Source organism: Capsicum annuum, unplaced genomic scaffold (assembly GCF_002878395.1).
Source record: "Capsicum annuum cultivar UCD-10X-F1 unplaced genomic scaffold, UCD10Xv1.1 ctg80454, whole genome shotgun sequence".
In the NCBI taxonomy this organism is placed as follows: domain Eukaryota; kingdom Viridiplantae; phylum Streptophyta; class Magnoliopsida; order Solanales; family Solanaceae; genus Capsicum; species Capsicum annuum.
Window position 1 is genome coordinate 20,163 of NW_025891100.1, and position 20,053 is coordinate 40,215.

The 20,053-nt window shown below is 35.5% G+C and overlaps 1 non-coding gene and 1 pseudogene across 1 annotated transcript; one reads left to right on the forward strand and one right to left on the reverse strand.

Annotated features, from left to right (window-relative positions):
• Positions 1 to 1,886: 1,886 nt before the first annotated feature.
• Positions 1,887 to 1,993, reverse strand: LOC124895175. Its single transcript, XR_007051553.1, has one exon. It is a non-coding gene; the product is annotated as a small nucleolar RNA R71 (small nucleolar RNA).
• Positions 1,994 to 10,265: 8,272 nt separating this feature from the next.
• On the forward strand, positions 10,266 to 19,535 carry LOC107841413 (annotated as a pseudogene).
• The last annotated feature ends 518 nt before the right edge of the window (positions 19,536 to 20,053 follow it).

Here is a 20,053-nt window from a genome sequence, read left to right on the forward strand (position 1 = left end):
CCTTAAATCTTAGAAGGAACTTCCAGAACATCGATGCTAAATCAAGGTGTCACATCGATTGTGTGAGTCTGACGACTTAGTCAAAATTTTAGATAACAATTCCAGTGACACGACGTGATGTCGACGCATCGCATCGTGTGTGGGGAAATCAGACTTAGTTGAATTTTTAAAGTGAAGTTCTAGTGAATAAATGTGAAGTTGATGCAATGCGTTGGACTGAATAACGCGATTAGTTATGCATCACATCAATAGTACAGATCTGGTGAAATTTTCCCAAGTATAAAAGGAACACGTGAGCACAATTCCAAACACTTTTTGCAAGCATAGCAGTGGCGAAAAAGCTGAAAATTCTCTCTTTGAGGGTTCATATTATTTCTTTAGAACTTATTTTCTTCAAGATAAATTTTTGATATGATTAATTACTTGTTTTCGATATTTAATTCAAACATGAGTGGCTAAATACCCTTGTTCTGGGGTTGAGGTCAAGAACATGAGTACTCTTAGATAATATTTATAGTAGTTTCTTTTTAGATCATCATCTGGGTTGTTCTTAATTTCTTGATATTACTATTTTGATGAGTAGCCACCATTAGAATAAATCTATATTTCTAAGTGCATCCAGGAGGAGAATCGTCGGATATAATGAAGAAATTGAGGAACAAGGTTCTTATACTTTTATGAAATAAAGGGTTTGAATTGGCATCTAGGATAGGGATATACCTAGAAGCCTTGCTTGGTTCAATTACAAGAAGACAACTTTATGAATCTAGAAAAATTGTTGTATCTCCGTGAGAGTGGTAGTTGCAATATTCAAAAGATAGAAGATTTGAAGTTGGGAGATAAAGATAGCATAAACCTTGTGAATCAATAACCCGATAACCAATTAGACTGCTATAATAATAGAGATTTGTATGGATGTTCACTATGCCTCAACCCTGGAATTCTTATCATTACTGTTTACAATTCTTGCTCGCTTTGCTCTTGTCATAAACTTTTATTTATTATTTATTTATTTACATTTTTCTTTTTAATACACAATCATCTTGACAATTTACAACACTTAATAATTTGATAGTCTAAAACTAAAGGTTGGGTAAATTTCTAGTTGCTTATTCCTCGTAGGAATGATATCTAACTATCAAAGTCATTATATTGCTTATACGGTCACGTGCACTTGTGTGTGCATTTGAGTCGCAATAAGTTTTTGGCGCCGCTGCCGAGGACTAGTATAATTAGTAAAATGCTAAATTTTTGTTCTTTTGATAAAAAGTTTAAGTGTTAACAACTTGATCTTAGCAACTGAATTTTTGCAGGTATAGCTGAATACCAGAATGGAGAGAGATAAAGAGTTGGTAGATCCTTTTGCAGAATCAGAATAGATCTTTTAACAAAGACGAAGAGCTTAATATCCAAATTAACAGGTCTAAATGGCTGATATAAGAGATCTAAATGACCTTATAGATCCAAATGCCAGAAATTTCCCACCTCCAATTATTCCAGTTGTTCTTGCACAACCAGCTGCTAGGCCTGTTCATGAGGTGGCAATCCCACTCACGAACCATGTGATGAACAGTATTCGCAAGCCTAAACTAGGTGGTCGATTTGAATTAAACTAGAATATGGTTCAATTAATGAATTCAACGTGGAAATTCCATGGCCTTTCACATGGAGATCTGCTGCAGCACATACAAAACTTCCTAGAAATAACCGATACTTATATTCTTGAAAGGGTGAATTCTGATTGTGTCAGACTGACATGCTTTCTTTTTTCTCTATTTGGGGAAGAAAAAATATGGTTACATGTTGAACCACCACTCTCCATTACTTCATGGGAAGATCTAGCATGAAAGTTACTTATTTAATCCTTTCCATCAAGTAAGACTACATATTTGAGAAATGAGATTCTGATTTTCAGACAGAAATAAGGAGAGAATCTCTACCAAGCTTGGGAAAGATTTAAGAGTACGCTCAAAAATTTCCCTCACCATCATCAGTTAAATGATGTTCTTGTTTATACTTTCATTGAGGGATTGGAGCCAAATACGAAGATTCTCTAGGATTTTGCAACAGGTAGGTAGACTCTTGAAAAGACCTATGAAGAATTGTACATACTGCTGAATCGAATTTCACAAAGAAATCCTGATTGGCATACTGACTCGAGGAGTACTCCTAGAAAGGTTGCAGAGGTATTGGAGGTAGACCAATTTACTGCATTACAAGCAGAGATCATAGCAATGCAAAATCATATGATTACTCATCTTAATAACATAAAGTTGGGGGTTAAACAAACCGCAGTTACAGCTAATGCAGTCCAATAGGCAAATTCTTGGTGTGAGGTTTGTGGAAGTTGTGAGCATACCTTAAATTCTTGTATGGATAATCCAGATTCTGTCAACTACATAGGGAATGAAAATCATCTAGGATAACAAAATTTTGGTAACACATATAATCCCAATAGGAGGAACCATCCCAATTTCTTATGGGGAGGAAATCAGGTATAGAACACTAACCAGTTTAAGGGTTCAGTGCAACCGAACCAATAACCGACTCAGAATAATCATGTTATAGCTCAAGCTAGTAATATGGAGGAGATAATAAAGCAACTTGTAGCTCAACACAGACAGTTTACAACAAAAGTAAAGACTTAACAACTGTAGTTTGCAGCAGAGTTGAAGAGTCAATAATTTATTATGAGAAATTTCAAGTTGCAACTAGGTCAGATTGCAGGAACACAAAATACAAGGCCTTAAAAGGCCTACCCAGTGATATCGAGGCAAATCCAAAGCAAATGAATGTGGTGACAACAAGAAATGGATTACAAACTAATAAGATAGTTCATGAGCAGGTTATTCCCATAGTTACTGATGATGGTTCTAAAGACAATGAGGAGAAAAAATTCAAGGAAAAAGCTGCAAGTGAAGAAATGCACGTGGAAAATATGACCTTATCTTTGCCCTTTCCTTAAAGGGCAAGGAAGCATCAGGAGGAGGTGAGTTACAAGAACTTCTTTGATCTTCTAAAGCAAGTTCACAAAAATCTCCATCTTGTTGATATTATCCAGAGTGTTCCAAAATATCAAAACTACCTAAAGAATAAAGTAGCGAATAAGAACTGGTTGACCGAATATACAACAGTTAAACTTACTGAGGAGTGCACATCAAAGATTCAAAAGGAACTGCCTATAAAGCTAAAGGATCAAGGTAGTTTCACTTTATAGATCACTATCGAGCAGACCATTAGTGCTCGTGAATTGAGTGACTTGGGGGCTAGCATCAATATTATGCCAAAATCTTATTAACAGAATATGGGTCTTGGGAGTCCCAAACCTACTACTATTGTCTTGCAATTGGCAGATACGTCCCTTGCTAAGCCTGATGGTATTATCCAAAATGTCTTGGAGCAAGTGGGATCCTCAATCATTTTGGTGGATTTTGTAATTCTTAACTTTGAAGCTGATCCTGTCAATCTATTTATTTTAGGATGACCTTTCTTAGCAGTGGGATAGTCATTAATTAATGTAGAGGCGGGGAAAATGAAAATGAGAGAACATGATAAAGTGGATGTTTTTGATGTGTATAAGGCGCTAAAATTTCCTGCTATACATGAGGAGTTGTCAACTATATCTTTTCAAGATCTTGAGTCTGATCAGAGGTTGTTATTGTTAGATGATCTAATTGAGTGAGATTTATGGCGCGTGATCTTTATAGAGATTTAAAAGCATTGGCATTAGTTCAAATCATGAATTTGGCGGTCATTGAAACACGAAAATAGCCTTTTGAGCCATTGAATAGCATAAATCTTATGCCCAAATCTTGGTACCAAAATATGGGTCTTAGGAGTCCCAAACCTACTACATTATTTTGCAATTAGCAGATAGGTCTCTTGCTAGTCCTGATGGTATTATCGAAAATATCTTGGAGCAAGTGGGATCCTCAATCATTTTGGTGGATTTTGTAATTCCTGACTTTGAAGCTGATCCTGTTGTTCTATTTATTTTACGACGGCTTTTTTTAGCTGCGGGATAGTCATTAATTAATGTAGCGGCAGGGAAAATGAAAATGAGAGCACATAATAAAGTAGAGGTTTTTGATGTGTATAAGGCACTAAAATTACCTTCCATACATGAGGAGTTGTCAACTATATCTGTTCTAGATCTTGTGTTTGATCAGAGATTGTTATTGTTAGATGATACATTTAAGCGAGATTTTTGTGGCGTGATCTTTATGGGGATTTGAAAGTGTTGGCATTAGTTCAAGTCATGAATTTGATGGTCATTAAAATAAGAAAAATGTCTTTTAAGCCATTGAATAGGCCAATTGGGTCATCCTCCAATGTTTAAATTAATGAAACGCCAAAATTGGTGCTTAAGGTTCTTCCTCCTCACTTGAAATATGTTTGCCTTGGTGATAATGATACTTTGACTATTATTTTATTTGCAGGATTATCTGATTTGCAAGTACAAGAAGCAATGATAGTGTTGAAAAGGAGGAAGAAGGTGATCGAGTGGCAGAAGTTTGACATTACAGGAATAAATCCAACTTTTTGCATGCATAAAATACATATGGAGGAAGGTTTCAAAACAAGAGTGCAACAACAATGCAGGTTCAATCCAATGATGAAAGACGTGGTGCAGAAGAGGTTATTAAGTGGCTTGATAATGGTATTTTTATCCAATTTTAGACAACAAGTGGATAAGCCTAATACATTGTGTCCCAAAAAAAATATGGGATGGTCGTGGTTACTAATCAAATAAATGAACTCATTACCATTTACATAGTGACTAGATGAAGAATTTATATTGACTACCGGATGCTGAATAAAGCCATAAGGAAGGATCACTATCCCATCTTATTCATTGATCAGATGTTAGACAGGTTGGCAGTGCAGGAGTATTACTATTTTCTTGATGGATACTCCAGTTATAATCAGATCACCATTCCTCCCAAGGATCAAGAGAAGATAACTTTTATATACCAGTCTAGTACATATGCATTCAGACGCATGCCATTTGTCCTCTGCAATGCACCTGCAATATTTCATAGATGCATAATGGCAATCTTCTACGACATGGTTGAATAATTTGTCAAGGTATTCATGGATGATTTATCTATTTACGGTGATTCTTTTGATAAATGTTTGCAGAATTTAGATCGAGTCCTAAATTGATGTGAAGACACAAATTTGGTACTAAACAAGGAGAAGTGCCACTTTTTGGTGAAGGAAGAAATAGTCCTTGGCCATAAAGTCTCATGTAAAGGACTTGAAGTAGATCGATCCAAAATTAAAGTAATTGAAAAGCTGCCACATCCTATCATAATGAAGGGAGTGCGAAGTTTCTTGGGGCATGTAGGTTTCTTCAAGAACTTTATTTAGGACTTTTCAAAGATTGCAAGCCCGATGTTAGAATTATTAGAAAAGAGGCCAAGTTTCATTTGTGGGCAGATTGTCAACAATTTTTTAAGAAGCTGAAGAAGAAGCTGATAGAAGAACCTATTTCGATTTCTTCTGATTGAAAGCCGGCATTTTAATTGATGTGTGATACTAGTGATGTAGTTGTAGGAGCTATTTTGGGGCAAAGAAAAGACAAGGTATTTCACTCTATTTACTATACTAGTAAAGTCTGGAATGATGACCAAAGAAACTATACAGTCACTAAAAAGGAAATGTTAGCAGTGGTCTATGCATTTAATAAATTTAGCGTATTTTTGGTGGGTACAAAAGTTATTGTTCACACAGACCATGCATCCATCAAGTATCTTTTCAATAAAAAAGATGCAAAGCCTCTATTGATCTGGTGGATTTTTCTACTGCAAGAGTTTTACTTAGAGGTTCGTGATCGTAAAGGAGAAGAAAATCAAGTTGTAGACCATTTTTCAAGGTTAAAGACTCATAATCATGTTGTTGATAACTTTCTCTGAATTTAGGAAGAGTTTCTGGATGAAAAATTATTGTCTATAAAGGAGTGTGAAGTTCCTTGGTATGCGGACATTGTGAATTTGTTGAAAAGTAACTTTTACCCTCTTGTAAGTAAAATTCAATAGAGGAAGAAACTGCTTTATGATTTTCGTGCTTAAATATAGGATGAACCATATCTTTTCAAGCAGGGTCCAGATGAAATTATACGCAGATGTGTTCCGAAAGCATAATTCATACAAGTGATACAAAAGTGTCATTCATCCCCTTATGGTGGACATCATGGAGGTAAGAGAACATCTTAAAAAGTATTGTAATCCAATTTCTTTTGGTCAATATTGTTTTGAGATGCAATAAATTTTGTAAAGAGTTCTAATCAATGCTAGAGGTTGGGAACAATTTCAAGGCATCATGAGATACCCCTAAATAATATTCTTGAAGTTGAAGTGTTTGACGTTTGGGGAATTAATTTCATGGGACCATTCCCACCATCCAATGGCAACTTGCACATTCTAGTAGTAGTTGATTATGTATCCAAATGGGTGGAAGCTGCAGCTTGTCCCACTAATGATGCAAGAGTAGTGCTGAACTTTGTGAAGAAGAAAATATTTTACCGATTTGGCACTCCAAGAGCAATAATCAGTGATGGTGGTACGCACTTTATTAACACTTGGTTTAAGAATCTTTTAGTGAAGTATTGTGTTAGGAACAAGGCGTCCACTGCGTATCATCCACAAACGAGTGGACAATTTGAGGTCTCCAACTAGCAGATAAAGCAAATACTATTGAAGATTGTTAATGGGCAATGTAATTATTAGGCTAAAAAGCCAAATGATGCGTTATGGGTATTCCATAAAGCTTATAAGATGCCAATTGGTACTTCTCCATATTGGAAAGTTTATGGGAAATCCTATCATTTACCTTTAGAGTTAGAACATAAAGCTTATTGGGCCATTAAAAAGTTAAATCTTGAGATGAAGGCCGCGGTAGAGAAGAGATTGTTGCAGTTTGTTAAACTTGATAGGTTTTGTCTCCACGCTTATGAAAATTCCAAGATATACAAGGAGAAAACCAAGAGATGGCATGATAGAAAAATTCAAGACCGATTGTTTGAACCCGGATAACTTATTTTGCCATTTAATTTAAAGTCAAAGTTGTTTCTGGGGAAATTACGATCTAAGTGGTCTGGAACTTTTGAAGTAGTACAAATGACACCTCATGGAGAGGTTGAATTGTGGAACAAAGAGAACTCTGAGATGTTTTTAGTGAATGAACAATGTGTGAAGCATTATTAGGCTGATCATGGAGACAAGCACGACGTGTCCATCACTTTGGCTGATGGGTGAGACTGAGCTAAGTCATGTCATGATGTAAAATAAGGCACTATGTAGGAGGCAACCCATAAATGTAATGTAATAGGTAGTTTAATTTTTAGTTGTTAAAGATAAATAGAAAAAATACAAAAACATGAGTTGTGCAATTATAAAAAATGAGGCACTTGGTAGGAGGCAACCCACTTTTTATGACGTAATTTTATTTTCTTAGTTGATGTGATGGAATGAGAAATATGGTGAAGATAGAGAAGATGAGAAGAGGGTGAGCAATAATCTTTGAGTAAGTTAAATAGGTAATAAGAGGTCGAAGAGGTAATGGGGAATCAAAGATGCCTAAAAATATGGGAAATATCGCCTTAGAAATTTTTTTGGAAACAATTTCTAGTGGATCAATGCTAAGTCGATGCATCGCATCGTTTGTCTTGTGCTTGTACTTAGAAACTTTTTTCCAGGCAAATTCCAGTGAATCAACGCTAAGTTGACACATCGCGTTGAAGTGCATCATGCCCACACTTAGAAAAAATTTGGAAGGCTAGTTCCAGCGAGCTGACGCGATGTCAAAGCATCGCGTCAGTCCTTCCAATACATTTACCATCGTGTCGCATTGATAATCACCAAGGTAATAATTGGATAAATCTTAAAAGGCAAAGTCTACTGTAAAGACACGAACTCGGTGCGTCGCATCGCTTTTTCAATGGAATTGTTGATGCATCGCGTCGAATGCCTATTTTAGTATAAATTTAATCCTAATCGGATCCCTCATTTTCACCTCTATTTATTTCCCTTTACCCTCATTCACCTGATTCCCTAAACCCTAGCCGCTGCCGCCGCCCTAAAAATTCGCAACCCTAAAATAATTTCTTTCAAGTGTCCTCCTTGTGATGCTAAATTCAAACATAATTTTCATCTTCCTCATCTTAATCAAGACTAAGGTAAGTCTTCAAATTTCTTTTGAGTTTAAAAACACTTCATGAAGACATGATATTATTGGTTTATAATTTATGATATGTGAAATTGGCATGCATAAAAGTTAAATTTCTAGTGTGTTTTACATATATTCATACAAAGTTATAGGGTAAATTAAGGTCTTAAGCTGAATATTAATTTAGAAATTTCGTTGGGTAGAATTTAGGGCTGATAACATATGAGTTTTGGGATCCAAAATGGTAGTATGTAACTATTACTTTGTTGCACTATTAGTACATTTGTGTGATTGATGACGTGTTGGGATGGAATAGGATTGTTTTTGTGCTTTCTCTAGTTGAAATAGTAAATTGCTCTTTTAAGTTGATCTTTTTACTACATGCTGAGTTGCTAAATACTAATGCAAATTTGAATAAATATAGGGTGTTAATGTTCACTTCATAATGGAAATTAAGTGTGGGGTGGATCCTGATCTCACACCACCTGAGTGTTAGCTAGAAATTATTGAATTGATTGCTATTAACGTAAGGTAATATGAATGAACACTTGTGAGATTGTTGAAGAAAGGCAATGTGTTAGTAAAGGACTATATGTTCTGTAAAGGCTGGTAAACCATTAAGATATTATGATGAGATTTTGAATTACCATTTCTTTGAAATAAACTTTTGTTTGATGTTAGATGACTGATGACGGTAATTGTATGATGAATAGGGGAAGTCTGAGTACCCTAGGTCAATTATTTACCTATGCTAGCAACTATGTGTGGGTTCAAATTCACACTTAGTGGTTGCTAGTTCCTAAGGTACTTGTTTGACGCGTGTGTGGCCTGTTGTGATTAATAGGTAAAATGTTTACACAATAACAGAGGAGCAAGGAAAAGAATGCGGCTGGTTCATTTGAATCCAGACACAAAATGAGTCAACATACTAATCGTGGACCCGCTGCCCTACATATTCCATGGGGTCAATCAAGGAGATACAAAACAAAGGCAGTTGTAGAGTCGGTGAGAAAATGGTATTCTCAACATAAGGACTCTAAGTATTCAGCTGATTAATTCATTGATAGGGCGATCATGATGAAAGAGTATTCGAGTATGGTGCGTAGAATTGAGGCGCTAAACATGAATTTCTTATTCGAATAGCCATCTGAGTGCAACCTTAGTTTTGTGAGGGAGTTTTATGCTTATTGGGATCTGCGAAACAAGAATTCAGAGGTTAAGGTAAGGGTTCGCATGATTACTTTTACTGCTAATTCTGTGAATGACTTGCTAGGTATACCTGTAGTGGATGTTGAGCTACTAAAAAGAAATGAATTTTGAGCCACCGTACCAGTCTATTTGCCATCTATTATGTGGCACTTGTTCGACATCCCGGTGGATTCATCACAAAGAGGGTGGTACTCATGTGTCACTCCCCTTCGCTCATATGAACAATGAGGCTCGCTTATAGAAAAAATCATCTATGCTTGCCTAATTCATGGGACACATATGATAGAGGTGATGCATGACAGGGTGTGTATTATCTATGCCTTGATGCGCAAAGATATTGAGTTGAATATTGGTGCAATTATTTTCTCTGCCATAAGGAATGACAGATTTTTAGGGGGTCATCGATATGGTTTTGGTGGGCTATTCACTAGGTTTCTGAGGTATTAGGGTATGCTCGAGGAGGATATGGATTACAAACCACCTGTTAATCTCAGACCAATGATTTCTTATGTACAAAAAGGCCTGCTTCTTATGGTGTTACTTTGACTATGCCCGAGCATCAAGTATAGAATGATGAGATCACAGCCTGTATGTACGGGATTGCTATGCTGCAATTGAAGATTGGGGGGCGTCCATCCACCTAACAGGAGATTCGTGTTGTAGAGTTGGACTACTCACTAGGGCCTCATGCTCGAACTATGCTGTGGATTGGCCCTGATTTTAACGAGCCATTGGATGATGATGTCCCCACTGAGGAGAAGAGGTGTATGGGCTATTCTAATGTCTTACAGAAATTAGGATCCTTAATCTTTCTGATGGATTTTGTAATTCTTGACTTTGAAGCTGATCCTATTGTTTTATTTATTTTGGGATGACCTTTCTTAGCAATGGAACAGTCATTAACTGATGTGGAGATTTTTGATGTGTATAAGGTGCTAAAATTACCAACTATATATAAGGAGTTGTCTGGGATATTTGTTTTAGATCTTGAGTCTGATCAGAGGCTGTTATTGTCAGATGATCCATTAGAGCAAGCTTTAGTTGTTCATGATCTTTATGGAGATGTGAATGTATTGGCATTAGTTCAATTCATGAATTTGGTGGTCATTAAAACAATAAAATTACCGTTTAAGCCATTGAACAGGCCAACTGGGCCATCCCCCGAAGCTTTAATTGATCAAGCTCAAAAATTAGAGCTTAAGGTTCTTTCTCCTTACTTGAAATATTTTTACCTTAGTGGTAATGATACCTTGCCTACTATTTTGTCGGCAGGATTATTTAATATGCAGGTATAGGAAGTAATGACATTGTTGAAAAGGAGAAAGAAGGCCACCAGGTGGCAGATGCCTGACATTACAGGAATAAATCCATCTTTTTGCATGTACAAAATACACATGGAGGAAGTTTTAGAACCAAGGGTGCAGAAACAACTAGGTTGAATCCAGCGATGAAAGATATGGTACGGAAAAAGTCATTAAGTGGCTCGATAATGGTATATTTTATCCAATTTCAGATAGCAAGTGGGTAAGCCCAATACATTATGTTCGAAAAAAAGGTGGATACCTATGGTTACTAATAAAACAAATGAGCTCATTCCCACTCGCATGGTGACTGGATCGAAAATTTTTATTGATTATCAGATACTGAATGAAGGCACAAGGAAGGACCACTAACTCATCCCATTCATTGATCAGATGTTGGAGAGGTTGGCTGGGCAGGAGTTTTACTATTTTCTTGATGGTTAATTAGGCTATAATTAGTTCACCATTGCTACTGAGGATCAAGAGAATATGACTTTTGCATGCCCGTATGGTACATATATTTTTAGACGTATGTTGTTTAGCCTCTGCAATGCACCTACAATGTTTTCCGAGATGCATGATGGCAATCTTCTACGACATAGTTGAAGAATTTGTTAAGGCATTCATGGACGATTTATCTGTTTATGGTGATTCTTTTGATAATGCTTGCAGAATTTAGATCGACTCCTAGCTCAATGTGAAGAGAAAAATTTAGTGCTAAAATGGGAGAAGTGCCACTTTTTGGTGAAGGAAGGAATAGTCCTTGGCCATAAAGTGTCAGGTAGAGGACTTGAAGTAGATCGAGCCAAAATTGAAGTGATTAAAAAGATGCCACATCCTATCATAGTGAAGAGAGTGCAAAGTTTCTTGGGGAAAGCAGGTTTCTATAGTTATTTTATTTAGGACTTTTCAAAGAATGCAAGCCTGATGTGCAAATTGTTAGAAAAAGAGTCCAAGTATGATTTTGGGGCAGATTGTCAAGAAGCCTTTGAGAAGTTGAAAAAAAAGCTGACTGAAGCTCCTATTTTTATTTCTCCAGATTAGGACCTGACATTTGAATTGATATGTGATGCTAGTGACATGGCTGTTGGATTTATTTTTGGGCAAAGAAAAGAAAAGATATTTTACTCTATTTACTATGCTACTAAAGTCTAGAATGATGCCCAAATGAACTATACAGTCACTTAAAAGGAGATTAGCGGTGTTCTTTGCATTTGATAAATTTAATGTGTACTTAGTAGGCATAAAGGTTGTTGTTCACACAGACCATGCGACCATCAAGTATCTCTTCAATAAAAAGGATGGAATGCCTGGATTGATCCGGTTGATTTTGTTACTGTAAGAGTTTGACTTAGAGGTTCGTGATCATAAAGGAGCAAAAAATCAAGTTGTAGACCATTTGTCAAGGTTAGCGACTCATGATCGTGTTCTTGATAACTTTCTCTGCATTCGTGAAGAGTTTCTGGATGAAAAATTATTGTCTTTAAAGGAGTATAAAGTTCCTTAGTATGCTAATATTGTGAATTTGTTTGAAAGTAACTTTTACCCTCTTGAAAGTAAAATTCAACTGAGGATGAAGTTGATTAATGATTCTCGTGCTTATATTTTGAACGAGCCATATCTTTTCAAGCAGGATCCAGATTGAATCATACATAGATATGTTTCGGAAGCTAAATTCACACAAGTGCTACAAAAGTATCATTGATCCTCCAATGGTGGACATTATGAAGGTGAGAGAAAATCTCAAAAATTGTTGCAATCTGCTTTCTTTTGGCTAACCTTGTTTCGAGATACAATGACTTTTGTAAAGATATATGTTTAATGCTAGAGGTTGGGAAAAATTTCAAGGTGTCATGAGATACCCCTAAATAATATTCATGAAGTTGAAGTGTTTGATGTTTGGGGATTTAATTTCATAGTCCCATTCCCACAATCCAAAGTCAACTTGTACATTCTAGTAGAAGTTAATTATATATCCCAATGGTCTGAAGATGCAGCTTGTCCCACTAATGATACAAGAGTAGTGCTGAAGTTTTTGAAGAAGCAAATATTTTTCCGACTTGTCACTCTAAGAGCAATAATCAGTGACGGAGGTACACACTTTATTAACACTTGATTTAAGAATCTTGTAGCAAAATATGGTGATAGGCACAAGGTGGCCACTGCGTATCATCCACAAATGAGTTGACAAGTTGAGGTCTCCTACTGGAAGATAAAGCAAATACTGCAAAAGACTGTTAATGGGCAATGTAAGGATTGGGCCAAAAATCTAGACGATGCATTAAGGGCATAACGAATAGCTTATAAGATGCCAATTGGTATTTCTCCATATTAGTTGGTTTATGGGAATCCCTATCATTTACCTGCAGAGGTGGAACATCAAGCTTATTGGGCCGCTAAAAAGTTGAATCTTGAGATGAAGGCCGCGGGAGAGAAAAGATTGTTGCAGCTTGTTGAACTTGATGAGTTTTCTCTCCACACATATAAAAATGCCAAGCTATACAAGGAGAAAACAAAGAGATGGCATGATAGACAAATTTAAGACAGTGTGTTTGAACCCGGACAACTTGTTTTGCTATTTAATTCGACGTTAAAGTTGTTTCTAGGCAAATTGTGGTCTAAGTGATCTGGCCTTTTCGACGTAGTACAAATGACACCTCAAGAGCTGTTGAATTGTGGAACAAAGAGAAGACTGAGAAGTTTCTAGGGAATGAACGACGTGTGAAGTATTATTAGGCTAATTATGGAGACAAGCACAATGTGTCCATCACTTTGGATGATGAGTGAGACTGAGCTAAGTTGTGCCACGATGTAAAATAAGGCGCTATATGGGAGGAAACCCATAAATGTAATGTAATATGTTGTTTAATTTTTGGTTGTTAAAGATAAAGAGAAAAATACAAAAAGATGAGTCATGCCATGACCGAAAATAAGGTGCTTGGTGGGAGGCAATCCACCTTTTACTACGTAATTTTATTATTTTCGGTTGATATGAAGGAGTGAGAAATGGGGTGAAGATAAGAATAGGGTGAACAACAATCTTTGAGTAAGTCAAATATGTGATAAGAGGTTAAAAAGGTAAAGGGGAAGAAAAGATGCCTCAAAATATGGGAAATTTGGCCTTAGAAAATTTTTTGGATACAATTTCAAGTGGATCAATGCTAAGTAGATGTGTCGCGTCACTAGGCCTGTGCTCACACTTTGAAAATTTTTTTCAGGCAAATTTCAGCGAATCGTTGTGTCGCATCGATATGCATCATGCCCACACTTAGAAAAATTTTCAAAGGCTAGTTCCAGTGAGCTAACACAATGATAACGCATTGTGTCAGTCCTTCCAATGCATGTACCATCACGTCGCATCGATAATCACCCAGGTACTACTTGAATAAATTTTTAAAGGCAAAATCCAGTGTAACGATGTAGACTCGACACGTCGCATCGCTTCTTTAATACGATTGTTGTCGTGTCGTGTCGACTACCTATTTCAGTATAAATTTAACCCTAATGTGACCCCTCATTTTCACCTCTATATATATCCATTTACCGTCATTCACCCATTCCCTAAACCCGAGCCACCGCCACCGCCCCAAAAATCCACAACCCCAAAATAACTTCTTTCAAGTGTCCTCCTTGTGGTGCTAAATTCAAACTTAATTCACTAAAATAAAAAGGTGTATATAAGACCAACATTTAGGGACCAAAATATAATCTTGTCTCTAAAAGTATATTTATTGAGACGAGATTATATTTCGGTCCCTAATTGTGTAATTTATTGCGAAGGTATAAAATCTGATCCCTACAATTTTTTTTAACAGATCCCTGTTGATAATTTGGAGTCTTAAGAAGAAAAAAAAAGTACCATCAAAATTTTAATTATTAATAAAATCATAATTGGGAGCTAATTATTAAATTAAACATAAAACCTAATTAAAAAATAAAAATAATACTATTCAGCTTCTCCCTTAAAATATACGAGTAGATCATTCTCTGTAACAATTAACAAAATTAATAAGCCATAATTTGTATCTCTCAAATTACTCTTCTCAATTCACTGTATATGCGCAATTCTCTCATTTATTCGTGGTAACGTGCTCAAATTGATACTTAATTCCCTTCAGTGATCTCTACTTTACTCTATTTTTCCTATGTAATGCAGTTTGTATTACCTTTAGATTAGCATTGTGCTTTAGCGATTCCAGTGTGTTTTCTTGTACATCTTTGTGTTCGCAGTGTTGGGATATCCCTTTCGGCTTGTTTTTGTTTGTATATATTGGATGCTTAGTGATTGAAAACATATGGTTCTTTATTTGTGTTCTTTATAGTTGTGTGCTGAGAATCTTATTTGAGAGTAGGGCAAATTGATCAATCCATAATGAACTTTTTATGGTTTAATGTAAATGAACAAAAGGAGTTTAGGTTTATTACAACTTGTTTTGTGTTTTTTCGTTATATGTTAATGGGTTGTGTTAGTTTCAATTAATCTGATGTATTTTTCATTTGGGTTTGGGATAATTTTTGCATTAGTAGAGAGTATAGTTTCATCTGAATATTCAGTTTTCAATATTGTGAAGCTGCTACTTTACGTTGCGATCTTATGGAGCTTTACTGTAATGACTGCATTTTTGTTGTGAAAATGCTTATATAAGGACTAGCTTTAAGAATCATGTGAATTTTGTATGAAGAGATGAGATTTTACTTGTTGAGTAGCTGCTTTGCATTAAGAGGTGATGATTTAGTTTGTGTGCACCTCGTATATGAACTTTATTTGGATGATTTAGTTTCATCGAAATCGTAAAGTTTTTTTTTCGAACAATCATGAACCTATAGCAATGTCTATAGGATAGATAGCTACGTACATTGGCTCTTAGTGGATTCATGGGGTGTTTCTTTATTCTGCTAGGTTTTGTCGCTTGTATTTTTAATCATCTTCTGAGATGACAAATTTTATTCTCAATAGAAGTTCCAAAAAAAATAATTACATCTTGTGACCGATGGTTGTGACCATGCTTTAGGGAACCTGCTCTACACGGTAGGCTTCTAGAATCTTTAGACATAAATTAAAAATTCCATCCTTCATATTCTTCTACTTGCTTATGCATAAATAAGATGTTTGAGGTTCATTTTCTATCAATGCATTAATCAAAGCTTAGGAACATTACGTTATTTTAATTTACACATCTATATTTGAAGATAAAAATCGAATTATATCTCATTCTTTCTATTATGTTGGGAGGACAAGAAATATAAGTATAAATTATGTTACTAAACTTTATCCTTTTTCATGTTAGGTTGCTACAAAGTTTCCAGCCAACGGACTTAACCACTGACCCACATTACTTCAATATATTGTATCTACAAAGGATTGTTGTTCACCAAAGTCTCCATATATCTATTTTACTTGGTGGTTCATTTATGCAAGCATAGCAATAGGGTCTCACTTAACTTTCATAAATCACCATTTTCTATTGCATTAGCAACACAAGTCCTATTTTGTCCGAGTTAGACATGTAAAAGTATTGAGGATGATATGATTAATTGAAGTCCCTTCAAATTTGTCTTTTACTGGACTGTTACAGATTAAAACCCCTTTGCAGTTAGAAGCTGCATTTACTTACCTTTCTGCAACTTCCTCTAAAAATCTTAAGGTCCATGATTTTAAAGAGGCTTGTGGTATTGGTAAGAACAAATCATCTTTGCTAAAGTTTGACTATATAATATTTATTACATTAGATTGACGTATCTATTAAATTATCACTAAGGTAAACTTTTGGGGCGGGGTGGTGGTGGTGGCTTTGAATTACTCTTCTCTAGAAACAATAACATATGTTCCTTTCAAAACAAAGGTTATATGTATTTCCTATAATTTTGAGCAGGTGTTGAGGTATCCAAGGAATACATTGAACGTGTTGTGAGTGAGGTCTTTGAAGAGAAGAAGGCCAATATATTAGAACAGCGTTATAGAACCAATAGTGAGTATTGATGCTTGTAAAACTCACCTAGTTATTTTTTCTCTAATTGGATAATCTATATCTGTGTGTTTATATGCAATTTATTGAATGTTGAGAAATCAGTAATGCTAGCCATTATATAGAAAAAAAGGCATAACACAGTAACTTACCTAATTTACTTTTATCTAATCTCTCCCTAATAGTTGGTGAACTCTTTGGTCATGTTCGAAAGAAGTTACCGTAGGAAGATCCAAAAGTTTTCAAGGTAAGTTTTCTTTTTGTCATCAATGGTTAGGCTAATTTATGAGCTATATTTGGTTTCAATTTTAAGATGGATTTTGCATTTTGCTTCTTTTTGGATATTTTAAGATTATTTATTGTCACAGGAATTAGTAGATCTCTAGTTGTAGAAATTACTCAGGGAAATAACTGCAGCAGATAATGAATAGCCTGTTAAAAAGAAGAAAGAGAATCTCGTGAAAACCGAGGTGGTGCTTCATATAATATATATATATATTCTTAAGCTGACAGGGTTATAGAGCCATGTCCTACCTTTTGCTAACCTCATTTTTAAGTGGAGATTTTTCATCTAATATAATTTTCCTAAGCTAGGCTGAGTTATTGTTTTTCTTCATCTTATGTAGGATAAAGCTAAAGTTGAGGAGACCTCTGCACCAAAGCAGTTTGAAAAAAAACTGAATCCATACTTGATTTTCCCTTTACTTGAGGAAAATTATAAGGTGCTTAAGCTTATGTTATATCCATTGTCGTGTTCTCGTGTTTATAAGTCTAACTTGTCAGTCTCAAGCTTAAATCTTAATATTGCGATATTTTCTTTACTTAAATCTTAGTCCTATTTCCATACTTTAATCTTTTACATGATTAACTACACTGCTTTTAAAACAAGAACAACAAATACATTTTGGCTACATGAGAACATCCTTAATAGTTTGTAAATGATATTGTGCTGGTCTGCTTATCCTCTTTTTATAGTTGTAGTTATACATGTGAGAATTTTTTTTGTCCATCAATTTTGGGTCCTTAAATATGTATATCTGCCCACATTTTCCTCATTTATTTGTCATTGGCAGATTCCATTTGGTTGTAAAACTTAGGTAATCGCTTGTTAGGCTAGTTGGCATATTTGTAGTATCAGTTTTTGGATTAACGCAATCTATTGTTGTTAAATTCCCCCACTTTCAAGCTCTGTAGGAAAGTTTATGCAAGATTCTTAGCTATGATCTTATATTTAGTATATGAGCATCTGCTGTCCAGATACTCAGGTGCATATAGAAGTATATTTTAGTGACCGTTCTGTGCTTTGAGTGTGCATTTCCAAAGAGATACTTGAAAAGCATTTGAAAGTGACTAGAGGAAAAGTTAGACGCGCTTTCCTCCTAAACCTAATGGATTTTCACATATTGGACAGACAAAGGTATATACAATTTGGATATTGTGTAATTATCATTTCAATCATGCTCTAATCTTGACTTTGATACTAAACCGGCTATGTTTGTTGACTTTGGTTTGGCAAAAGAAAGCGGTGGTGGCTATTACCTGAGGTAGGATTTCCTTGTCCTTCTCGTGATGTGTTTTTCTTCCTCATTTTCTCATGTAAATAATACTACACTTTTTGCTGAAGCTTTGATGTGCTCAAGATGAAGCAAAATATGATGATAAAGGTGATTGTTTTTTATGCCTAGAATACATACTTGTGAGTTTTATGAATGGATGTCTGTCCTGGGACTTTTCATCATTTGGCACTCACACCTGCTTGTAGTCTTTTGGTTTTGATTTTTTAAAATGGGATGATGCTTTTCTCTTATACCCTTAGGTCTAGGAAGGATGTACAATGCTGGTGGGATTGGTATGGGACTAGATAAGGTAGGAATATAACACCGGTGGACTCTTAGGGGGTGTGTGTGTCTGTGTGATATAATCTCACGATTTTGATAAAAAATTTCTACATTTAATTTAGTGTAAATTAGGCCACCCAGAAAAGAAAAGATGGTGCTATTTGGAACACAAGCGAGAGGCATGGTAAAGGGAAGAGTCGGGTAAGGTTTTGGTTCGTTGGCCGAGAAAACACTACGTTAGGTTTTTTTAATGCAGTTCACTACACAATCCATAGGGTAGTTGTTCAGGATCTTATAGAAGTTCCAATGCTATTCAAGGCACTGTAGGTTTTTGGTCCAAAGAGTTGAGAAACATCGCACATAGTTTACAATGCAAAAATAGTTGGTTTTGGTCCTCTGTCTGCTCTTCACTTGCCACCTCTAATTTTTTTTAATGGAATATGTTTTTTACTTTGGAGTGTTAGGTTCCTCATGACTTTGTTGTTGGATTTAGGTTTGATGATACCAACCCTGAAGCTGAGAAGAAAGAGTACATCGACCACATTAAAGAAATTATTGGGTGGATGGGATAGGAGCCTTTCAAGGTATGGTGTTGTTCAATACCAATGGTCTGCTTTTCATGTTTTCTATACTGGTGTGTTGGCATTTTGCAGATCACTTACACTAGTGATTATTTCCAAGACCTTTATGAACTATCTGTAGAGCTGATAAGAAGAGGTCGTGCATATGTTGACCCCCAGGTAATAAGGCTATTATAAATACAACTTATATTTAATACATGAGACTTGCCATTATTTTTCTCTCGATACTCATTTTTTGTTTCTTTTCAAGTTTACCCTTGCTGACCTGAGCCAACCTTTATTTTAAGGGGTGTAATTGATTGTTATGATTTTACTCTAGCTAGGTATTTTTATGACATATGTGGTCTAATTTCCAGCATAACCTAAACACCTGACGAGGTAAAAGAATACTGGGAGAAAAAAATGAACAGTCCTTAGAGAGATAGGCCTATAGAAGAGTCCTGGAAAATGTTGGATGAAATGATTCTATAGGTTCATGATTTTTTGATGAAGTTTCCTTGGGATGATTTAGTTTCATCGAAATTGTGAACAATCATAAACCTATAGCAATGTCCTTAGGACAAAATTTTGTGAAATGACTATACATATTCTAGTAAAATCCATCAAATAAAGCTCATTAATATTGTATTACCTCTAAAGTATCCTTTACTTCTTTTGCCTTGGCATCAGTTAGCTCAATAATAGCTGGTCTCCCATTCTTTGCTGGGGTGATCTGTACAAGTTATTAGGGAAGATACTTTACATATTTGAAAAATTATGGTAGAAGTTACATAAGATGGAGTGATCAATACCTTCATTGCAAACACTCTAGTATGATATTCAATTTTCCTAACCACCTAACCACATACAAGTTGGATGGCCCTATAAACAAGATTACCTACTATAGAGAGTCTAGCCAAGTTTGGCAAGGAAAATGCATTCAGTTTTCTTCCTACATTTTGTGAACTTCCCATTCAATTTCTTCAAGTACTTTGCTCTAATTCATTCAT